The sequence below is a fragment of the Octopus sinensis genome, linkage group LG7 (genome assembly GCF_006345805.1).
Source record: "Octopus sinensis linkage group LG7, ASM634580v1, whole genome shotgun sequence".
Lineage (NCBI taxonomy): Eukaryota > Metazoa > Mollusca > Cephalopoda > Octopoda > Octopodidae > Octopus > Octopus sinensis.
In genome coordinates this window covers 106,727,863-106,739,313 of record NC_043003.1, presented here as the reverse complement: position 1 = coordinate 106,739,313, position 11,451 = coordinate 106,727,863, and the positions used below count along the sequence as shown (strand labels likewise).

The window sequence follows — 11,451 nt, the reverse complement described above, 5'->3', positions numbered from 1 at the left end:
ACCGGTAAGAAAAAAAAAAAAGAAAGGAAAAATAATTCTAAAGAAGACTCCTGCAACCTAAATCCTTTCGGAATATTTCCCCCTATGGTTTAACACAGTTTCTAATATTATTTTCCTTCCCAATTTTTTTTCTTTTGGCAGTTACTCGCGTAACCGAATCCCTTCCACCCGTCTCGCTACATCTTGGAAAGAGAAGTGCGCCTCAGCCCACTCCTCATTTAATTTAACTCCCACCTACACAGACACACGAACTACCGGGCACTGAATGTAAGGCGGTTGCTGATTGGTCGCTATAAATAGCACTGTACCTAACTGGAATAATGGCTGGTTTGTCTTGTGCGAGAGCTGTTGTAGTAAAGTAGTGGCAGTTGTCGTTTTTCTGGATACCTTCTCTTGATTGCGCTACACCATTTCCAAATCTTAAGGACCTATTTATAACATATAACATAATAGTTCAGGTAAGTTCCGCTTTGATGTCTCTTCTTGTATTGATGAATGGAACGTGGGACAACGTATAAAGGTAAAGAAAAGAAAAGAAAGAAAGAAAGAAAGAAAGAAGAAACGAAGGAGAAGTAGAAGAAGAAGATTAATGATGCTCATATTTCGGTCTCTCCTCCTCACCCCCCCCCTTGCTATTTACCGTTGTTGTATGGTTTAGAAAGCTTTAAAGTTGTTCCCTCTCCATGCCTTGACTGCCTCTGTCTCTTCTTTAAACTTTGCAAATCGGTTTCGCTTTGTGTTTTCTTTATGTGTGCCACACACGGCCGCCCTCCGATCATTACTCAATATTGCTGAGGCTGTCGTCTTCTACAATTATCATTATTGCTATTCAGCGCACTTGCTTTTTTCATGCGTTCGTGTGTGTGTGTCTGTGTATATATATATATATATATATATACACACACACATATATATGTGTATTTATAGACTTTCACTTTTATATATATTTATTATATTTATATACTCAAGTAGGATCGAATAGAGAAATGTTCTTTGTTTCACTTTATAAACACGTGTGTGCATATATATATATATATATATATATATATATATATGTATGTATATATATGTATGTATATGTATATATCAACAATTAAGGGCAAAATCAATTAGTTATTAATTAATTTCACCAAGCAGTGCTCAGTATGTAAAAGGGGTACCTGTAAAAGGACCATTCAAGGCGTATTCAAAATATTACGTTATATAATTAGGGCTCAGTAAAATAATTTACTTTGCCACATACTGAATTTTTTAGAAATAGCAGCCAAAAAGTTTTTTTTAGCCATTTCCACTACTTTAAGAAAAGTCTTCCAGATAGTATTTCCTCAAAAATAATTCACGTAGATATATATATATATATATATACATATATATATAACAATGTGTGTGTGATTAGTAGCTGACTCATTGTTACCGACAGCAAGTCTCAGTTTACGACAAACACACACATACATAAAGAAAGGAGAAAAATCCGCATCGACTTAACATCCGATGCTGGCAGCATTTTTGTCTCGAATGATATACAATTGTAAATGCCTGATCTTGTTACTTCAATGTGTGTGTATGTGTATGTTAAATATTGGGGATGATTCTTGTTTCTTAGTAACCAGGTCGGGTCTTTCTTTCTTCCTTTCTTTCGTTCTAAGTCTTCGCAATCTACAATCACCTTTCGTCACGACACATGCGGACTCACAGCTTATAGGTAAATGTAACCGTTTTACCTGATCTCCTGCCGGCAAGAAGGATTTTTTCCTTGTTGACGACCCACTTATCCCTCTCCACTAAATTATCGATGACAAATCGATATGTCAATGTATAAATACATACACAAGTCAATATAGCCTTTTAGATTAGCTTAATAATCAAAATATATTCTTGCTCATGTCCTTTGGTGTCGTCATCAAGGTTTCTTAATTGTCCCCATGTGAATTCTATTGTCTACACCGATGGGTTTGCTCCATATTTCACATTCCCTCTCCATTTTGTTCAGTAAGACTTTTTTTTTACATAATGTTATATTTTTTCTAATATAAATATTTATGTAAGAAGAAGGTTCCGTTACGCTGTACATGGCGCACATCCACACCTACAGAAACACTAGTTGACTGAATGGTCAGTTTATATAATAATAAACGCCTGATACAAATTCATATTTCAAAGGGTTTGTAACATTTGGGTAACTAACTACCTTCATTATATAGGTTTGAAGTGGGAATACTAATTGTGGCTGGTGTGACATCTTCAGTTGATTACCATTTTCTAAAGGGCTGGAAGGAATTTCAGCTTTCTTCCCATCTTTGCCTCCCCCCCCCCTTGTATTCTGGCAACGAATCATTAAGTTAGCTGTCGCCCTCTTTGAAAACCGCTATTTTTTATTTTTGTAGAACGATAATGTAATGAAAAAATCCCACCCGTGTGTAAAAATTTCAAACACGAAGTTAGAATTTAGAGAATCTCAATTCTGAAGTTTTGCTTTTTAAACAAAGAATCCAATTAATACGAAGACAATAAAAATTCGTTGTGAAAATGGCTGTTGTTGTGACTAAGTGACAGGTGATGATGCCATGTGGACTTAGAACAGCAAAGAGGACCATTTTTTTCCCCACTTTCATTATTTAACTTACCTTTTATATCCACCTACAATAATTACCTTGAATAATCGCATACAGCTCTTTTTATTTCTAGATTTTCTCGTATTCAGTCGAGTTTACGGAAAATTTTAAGAATGCTAAATGCTATCTAATTACAAAATATTTTCATCATTCACGATTCTGTCTTCCTATATTATAGATCTTAATTAAGGAAAATTTCCACTTATTTATAATTAATGACTGTATATCGTTATTATTTAACACATGGTTTTTCTTTAACAATTCAAACCCCATCCACACAGTATCTACTACATACATTATTTTGAAATAAGTAATTGCAGAATACTTTTCCATTTTCAGCGGAAACTGGAATAATCGTAATAGGAACTGTTTCTACCCGGATATGAGACTCTAATATTCTCTTGTATAATTACTGATTTTATTTTTGTAATTTAAATGTCAAATATTATTTTAGATATATTTACAATGGATATACATACTGCTTCTTGTAAATTGTTCCACTACGTAAATCTATGATTTAAAAAGATACCAAAATCACCCACGAATAGATGATGGATTGTTAGTGTTATAGGGCAGTAGTTTGTCACTTTTGTCTGTCAATCGAGTCTCACATGCAGGCAAATCCACCCCTTCCCGGTTAATGCCAAAATTCTTTATTATATTCTTTATTGTTTCGTTATCGAATTAATGTACCGAAGAAAATTTATTACCAACACTAATGTTATAGGAATTTTTCCTTCGTTTGTTAAAGTTCCGTTTTGCCTCTGACGCAACCAACACAGTATTCTTACCAATTTACACAGATATGAAGAGTTGCACTACTAAATATCGGCAATCATTGCTAAGTGTGTCAAAATATAAAGTTGATAGAGTTAAGACTAAAATTGATCGGTTCACCACCATCACCACGTGTGATCTTCGCACTCGTCATCTTTCCAGACGTCACTGTCAGATGTAAATACAACTTTTAACAGCATGTACAGCATCCGACTCTCATCAAATAATTAAACCCTTCTCTTTCTGCCACCTTGTGAAATAAATAAATATATTATTTATTATGTGTGCTGTCACATGGCTTGAAGAAATTCATCTTTATGTAGTAATTATTTTGAGCATCAGTGTAATATAGTTTCCTTTGTGCTGACTAATATGGGTTTTACATGACGGGTATAATTAATTCATTGATCTGACATTGTATTTGATGAATCGAAATTCTATTACGCTGTCGTTTCCGGCTATTTTGTCTTCGAGTTACGCTGTTCTCTGTAAGTCCTCCAACACTACCAATGACAACTGGTAGACAATTTACTAATCTTAAAAAGTAAAGAATAATGATGCGAGGCTTTAAAATGATGGCAATTAGCAATTTCCATAACGCATAGCTTCTATTCCATATTAGGGGTTTTCCATATTAACGTGTCATGTATATATATATATATATATATATATATATATATATATGTGTGTGTGTGTATTCACGCACTGTTCCTTAGCTCATCGTTGACTTCAAATAAAGGACCCCCTTTTTACCTTCACTCAGTTGTGAGACGATAATTATTGTCCCCCCTCCCCTTTTGTATAATTGTCATTTATTTACCATTAATGTGCATCGGTACTACTTGATTGCCAATAGTGCCGAAAGAGACACCTTACGATTTCGTATAGAATGATAATTCCATGTCTTGGTTTAGTATTCCTTGTTGTACAGCTTGTGTGTGGTCATTGACCAGCTTTGAAAACCATTTCACTGTTCTGTGTGACAACTATATTCCTGCCATTGGCGAAAGTCCGGAGGTGGGGGAGAGAAAGTGGGGGTGTGTGACGAAGGTATTGATTTACTGAAAGCATGCATATTCGAGCTTCCTATGGATCGGCGATGATGCCTTTCAGTCACTTCCATTCTCATTGTCAGAGGAATTATTAATAAATTACTTGTTTAATATCCATAAATGTGAAATTTCTAACTCCTAACGCTAGCTGTTCCGAATATTTGCATCTCTGTCATTTTCCCGTGTTCCTTCTTAATGTGGCTTCCATGTGACTCGATGAATTCTCTAACTTTAACCCTATGCTAAATATTCTAGCGTTATTTATATCGCCAAAGGAATTCCTTACACTTCAGATTACCATTGTATTGTCTACCGTTTTTTCATACATTTTTGAAATACGTTTCCGAATTCTGTTTTTAAACATCAAAAATTAAAAGTCGGTTAATATATCTCGCAGTGAATTATTCTAAGATTGTCTTACATTATTATTATTATTATTATTAAATATTTTTTAACATAATACGAGATTTTCTATGAGCTGTCACGTGTTAGTGACTTGGTGAGATGTATATTCAGGTTTAATGCCCTTTAATTTTCTATTTAGTATCGTTTAGTTAATCCTGTCTTGTGAAGTTCTCAGTGACTGGAGTTTTTGGACAGGTTTTCCATTCCTAGTGGTTCAGCTGTGCTTTGTGAAAAAGCAAGAATTTCGCAACCAGCATTTTTGCCTTCGTCGCCTTGTGGAGAGTGTTGTTGATAAAACACGACTTGTTGGTTGCAGTACCTGAAGAAAGGTGTTGCAGACACTTAAAAGAGATGTATTAACTCGCATTAACTAAGGTTAATGTAGATGGTAGGGGTGAGACGATGGGTCAGTTGTTTTACATTGTCTAGTCTTAACCTTGCATTCTAGATTTCAAATCCAACAAGGTTTGACTTCCCTTTCATCTCCTTTTTAATTGAAAGCAATGGGGAATCATATCGGCACAAGTTCTCAATCATCATCATTCTATTTTTACGTCCACTTTTCCATACTTGCATGGGTCTGACGGGATTTGTTGAGACGGATTTTCTACTGTCGGATGCCCCGTCTTTTCACTTAACCTTCACCTGTTTCCAGGTAAGATAATATTTCCCCATGATCATATACGGTTTCACGGAAGATTGGAAAGAGACACTGCTTTTATGACGGCGACATTCGTTTACAAGTATCACACAATGTCAACGCCAGGCGATTAGTAATACACACACACAAAGGGCTTCTTTCAGTTTCTGTCTCCCAAATCCACTCACAAGGCTTTGGACAGCTCAGGGCTGTAATGGAATACACTTGTTCAAGGTATCACACAGTGGAACTGAACCCATAACCATGTGGTTGGGAAGCAACCTTCTTACCACACAGCCATACCTGCATCTGTTCTCAATGTCATAGAATAATTGAGTCAATTGACTTGACGACCAAAATAATTAATTGGTATTATTGACATACAAAATGGTAACGTTGACTTGGGTGGGGTTTGAACACAGAACAATCTAGATTGATAATTCAGTGCTGTTTGATAGCTAAAAGAATTTTCTTTCCTTTCCTTTTGGTGGTGTCATTCCTCTTTAAGTCGGTGACAGTTGACCTCTCTGGAGGAAATGGTCTTTGTGGCAATCCCATATTTATGATTTAGTACCTGCTGACATAATATTGATGTAATATGGAAATAGCTTTAGAATAAGCAGTCGTTAGTTTTCAGCTATTATTTTAGATTTCAACTCCTTGCTTTCTCCAACTTCAAAAAACGATGTCTTTAATTGTGTAACTGTTTATGAGTAAATGCATAGGGCCATGTGTAGCTGTGTGGGAAGAAGCTTGCTTCCCAACCACATGGTTCTGGGTTCAGTCCCACTGTGTGGCACCGTGAGCGAGTGTCATCTATTATAGCATTGTTTTGACCAAAGCCTTATGAGTGGGTTTAGTAGACGGAAACTGGAAGAAGCCCGTTGTATATATACAAGTTCAGCAAAATTTAGATTCAGAGGCGCAGGAATGGCTGTGTGGTAAGTAGCTTGCTAACCAACCACATGGTTCCGGGTTCAGTCCCACTGCGTGGCATCTTGGGCAAGTGTCTTCTACTATAGCCTCGGGCTGACCAATGCCTTGTGAGTGGATTTGGTAGACGGAAACTGAAAGAAGCCTGTCGTATATATGTATATATATATATGTGTGTGTGTTTGTGTCCCTAGCATTGCTTGACAACCGATGCTGGTGTGTCTACGTCCCCGTCACTTAGCGGTTTGGCAAAAGAGATACCGATAGAATAAGTACTAGGCTTACAAAGAATAAGTCCCAGGGTCGATTTGCTCGACTAAAGGCGGTGCTCCAGCATGGCCGCAGTCAAATGACTGAAACAAGTAAAAGAGTAAAGAGAGATGAATATGGTACTTAAGTTAAAGCCACCAGAATTTGGTATGATATTTTCCATATAAATCAAATGGGGTGATTATAATCAAAATAAGCAACAAGGATATCCAAGGTAGTGTAGTACAATCGTTTCATGCTACTTCATTTTATTAAACACTGTAAGTATTACATCAGTTTTAAAATGTCGAGCAATCTTCAGCCACATATAGAATTTTTTTAATTAAATGGACAATGTACATTTTTATACTTACTTCATATATATATATATATTTATAAAATGTGTGTCTTTCTTTGCTCCCCTCCAACTACTTCACAACTTGTGTTGGTGTGTTTATGTCCCTGTAACTTAGCAGTTTGATGAAAGGGACTGATAGAATAAGTACCAGGCTTTAAAAAAAGTACTGGGGTTGATTCATTCGATTATAGTTTCTTCAAGGCAGGGCTCCAGCATGGCCACAGTCTAGTAACTGAAATGAGTAAAAGATAAAAACGACAACTGCTTACGGTTGTATATCTTGTCCGGTCCTTTCTTAGAAACTGATTAAATGAAATGGTTGACACTTGTTGGAATCCTTTCATATTTTAGCACCCATGGGCTTGGAGGTGGTGGTGATGGAGGACAGGAACTTGGTTTTGTAACAATTTGATTTCAGTTCCTAAGCAGACCGAGTGCAGATATGAGCAGCATATGGGAATCGGTATTAAGGAAGGATAGAAAAATATTAGATTTATAAGCCCTAAAATTCATTCCATTAATTGCCCACGGGCATATGGCATAGTGGTTAAGAGCGCGAGCTATTAACCCCAAGATTGCAAGTTCGATTCCAAGTGACCTGAACAATAATAATAACATAGGAATGAGAACCCAGGTTTGAAATTTCCCCAAGACATCTGAAGAAGGCTGGAGAGTATATCAGCTGAAACGTGTCAACAACAAACAAGATGAGGACAAATATCCATCAAATGTAAATCATCACCATCATTTAACGTCTGCTTTCTATGCTAGCATGGGTTGGATGGTTCGACCGGGGTCTGGGAAGCCCGAAGGCTGCACCAGGCCAGTCAGATCTGGCAGTGTTTCTACAGCTGGATGCCCTTCCTAACGCCAACCACTCCGTGAGTGTAGTGGGTGCTTTTTATGTGCCACCGACACAGGTGCCAGACGAGGCTGGCGAACGGCCAGCAGACGGTGAAAATAAATTTGATATCACAACACTTCTTTTCTACTCTAGGCACAAGGCCCTAAATTCTTGGGGAGGAGGCCAGTCGATTACACAAATGCTACTCGAAAGGATGAAAGGCAAAATCAACCTTGGCAGAATTTGAACTCAGAACGTATAGACAGACAAAATACCACTAAGCATTTTGCCTGGCGTGCTAATGTTTCTGCCAAAACGCTGCCTTCCGTTTCTCAACAGTTCTTGAAAAAAAATCACGAATATTATTTAATCTTCCCCACCCCCGCCACCTTTATCAATCTGAGGCTTGCGTTTATATACGTTGCCCTGATTAGTTATACCTTCTCATGTTGCCATGGATTAGCCCGGTTTGCCTGGTAACTATCAGTTCAAAAAGCTTTGTAGCAAATAATGCAACTGTATAACGGTGGTAGAAAATCTAAGGAAAGGTCATTATTTTTCTTTGGTTGCATTCTTACTACAATAATAAGAAAATACACGAAAGAGAAGTAATTCTTGAAAATGCAAAGCCTTGTTGGGTATTCTTTATTTGTTAATGATTAAAATGCCCTGAATTTCAAGTAATCAATGTTGTTTGATGACTTGGGCAAGGTACATAATTCTATTGGTCCTAGTTTAATTACAAAGAGAACAGCTGCTGATTTTTAAGGGTAGCAACCTGCCAGCAAATAAGTTTCTCTCGAGTATCAAGAAGCTTGCTTCCCAACCTTTTGGTTCTGGTTCAGGCCTACTGCATGGCATTTTAGACAAATATCTTCTGTTGGAGCCCTCGACTGACCAAAGCCTTGTCAGTGGGTTTCGTAAACAGAAACAGAAAGAAGCTCATCATATTTCTATATGTATGTGTGTGTTTGTGAGTTGGTATTTCCTTGTTTTGACATTGTGTGATTGTTGTAACTTATTGCGTTAGGAAGGGCATCCAGCTGTAGAAACTTTGCCAGATCAGATTTGAGTATGGTGCAGCCTTCTGGCTTGCCAGTCCTCGGTCAAACCGTCCAACCCATGCCAGCATGAAAAGTAGACGTTAAACAATGATGATGATGATGTCACTATCATGCATTTGGTATCCTTCAATTGCAGTCTTCTATGTAAACCTGTCTAGCCATGGAAAAACTATTACCTTACTTGGAAGCAGGTGAGGGTTGGTAACAGGAAGGGCATCAAGCCATAGAAAATCCACGCCAGCAAGTTCTATCCAACCCATTCAAGCATGGAAGCGTGGATGTTAAAACGAAGATGTTGATGATGTCATCAGTAACAAAAGATGTATGCAGTTTTGCTATTCCTCTTTTTACTTGTTTCAGTCATTTTGACTGCGTCCATGCCGGTGCACTGCCTTTAATCGAGCAACTCGACCCCGGGACTTATTCTTTGTAAGCCCAGTACTTATTCTATCGGTCTCTTTTGCCGAACCGCTAAGTGACGGGGACGTAAACACACCAGCATCGGTTGTCAAGCAATGCTAAGGGGACAAACACAGACACACAAACATACACGCACATACATATATATACATATATACGACGGGCTTCTTTCAGTTTCCGTTTCCCAAATCCACTCGCTAGGTTTTGGTCGGCCCGAGGCTATAGTAGAAGACACTTGCCCAAGATGCCACGCAGTGGGACTGAACCCGGAACCATGTGGTTGGTAAACCAGCTACTTACCACACAGCCACTCCTTGGTATTGTCACACAGTGAAATACAATGGTACTACTATACTCATCTTAATTTGGTAGCTTTGAGCAACACACGTTAACTCTTCATGATTAATTTCACTTGATTGACAAAAACAGGTTTCACTCCTATTTCACGTTTAACCCTTTAGTGTTCAAACCGGCCATATCTGGCCAAACTATTCTACTTGTTTTATGTTCAAACTAGCCAGACCTGGCCACTCACACCTATCCTACAATGTCACTCTAAAAAAATAAGTGTTCACATCATCAGAATCTCAAAGCTACAAGGTAATGTTTAATTTATTCAAAACAAAGTGAATAAATAAGTATTACATTTGATAGAAAAAATCTGAAAGCAGTGAAGAGGCCAGCCAACTGTGAAGTAAAAATTACTGTGCCATTAAATGAAACATTCCATCTGTGCAAGCCTAGAAATAAAAGATTTAAAACTGGGGAAAAAATCTGAACCAAATGAAATTTGGAAAATTTCACAGAACCAACAAAGCAATAAATGGATTAAGAAACCAGATATAATTATATAATCCGTGCTGTCAGTCACTGGATTAGTCAGAAAAATTTAAGAGGGACTGATAGGAAACCTGATACTTTGAAGTGCACTGAAGTGGCCTTTCATACAAAGAGACTTTGGTTTTAAAATACAGAAGATCACAATGAAGTGTTTTCAAATAACTTTTCCTTTTGTAACTTTGTATTTAGTATGGTCAAGGCAGTAAACGAGCGGAACTGTTTGCATGCTGGACAAAATGCAAAGAAACACAGCGTCTCAACAGAAATACAGTAACGAAAGGGTTAACAATTGATTGGATGAATCTGATGTTTGTTTCAATAATCAATGTTTAATCAATGGAACAACTTGTCTTAGAGTGTAAGTGGCTGAATATTCCTCTTCTTCACACTCTTAATTCAACCATCAACATGGCACAGTAATAAGGCTGGGCCCGTCGTTCACTAATTTTTACTCACAAGGCTTGAGTTGACCTCATGATATAATAGAAGACGGCGAGCTGGCAGAAACGTTAGCATGCTGGGCGTAAAGCTTAGCGGTATTTCGTCTGTCGTTACGTTCTGAGTTCAAATTCCGCCGAGGTCGACTTTGACTTTCATCCTTTCGGGGTCGATAAATAAAGTACCAGTTTCGCACTGGGGTCGATATAATCGAATTAATCCGTTTATCTGTCCTTGTTTGTCCCCTCTATGTTTAGCCCCTTGTGGGTAGTAAAGAAATATATATAATAGAAGACAATTGCTATAACTGCCACACAATGGATTTGAACTTGGGACTTATAATTGGGAATTGAACTTCTTAACCATCTCACTATTCCTTCACTCTGAATTAACAGCAATGCAACTTGCACAGTCGGAGCAACAAATTAAAAATGCAGTTGTTTAAACTTGAATATATAACAATCAAACTCTAAGGTAAATTGTCTGACTGTTGCACAGTGCATGCTTTCTATAAAAATCAAATTTGCATCTGTTAAAGCATGAATAAAATCAGGATCATGATGAACATCTTCATTTAGCACCCACTTTCTATGTTGGAATTGGTAAGCTGGAGAGCTGCACCAAAGAACTGCAGATTCCAGTTTGATTTTGGCTTGGTTTCTACAGCAGGATGACCTTCCTAACGCTAACAAGTACAAGAGTGTAGTGGGTACCTTTGCGTGTCACTGGCACGGGTGCCGTTGCGTGTCACTGGCACGGGTGCCGTTGCGTGTCACTGGCACGGGTGCCGTTGCGTGTCACCGGCATGGGTGCCGTTGC

At 37.7% G+C, this 11,451-nt stretch overlaps 1 protein-coding gene across 4 annotated transcripts in view; it reads left to right on the top strand.

The window, feature by feature from the left end:
* The first annotated feature begins 283 nt into the window (after nt 1–283).
* The window catches only part of LOC115213915 (ras-related C3 botulinum toxin substrate 2), a 267,882-nt gene continuing 256,714 nt past the window's right edge, over nt 284–11,451 (top strand). For all 4 annotated transcript variants that reach the window (XM_036505077.1, XM_029782894.2, XM_036505076.1 and 1 more), the window contains exon 1: nt 284–458. The gene's annotated coding sequence lies outside the window, so the exon portion shown is untranslated. The remainder of the gene's footprint in view (nt 459–11,451) is intronic.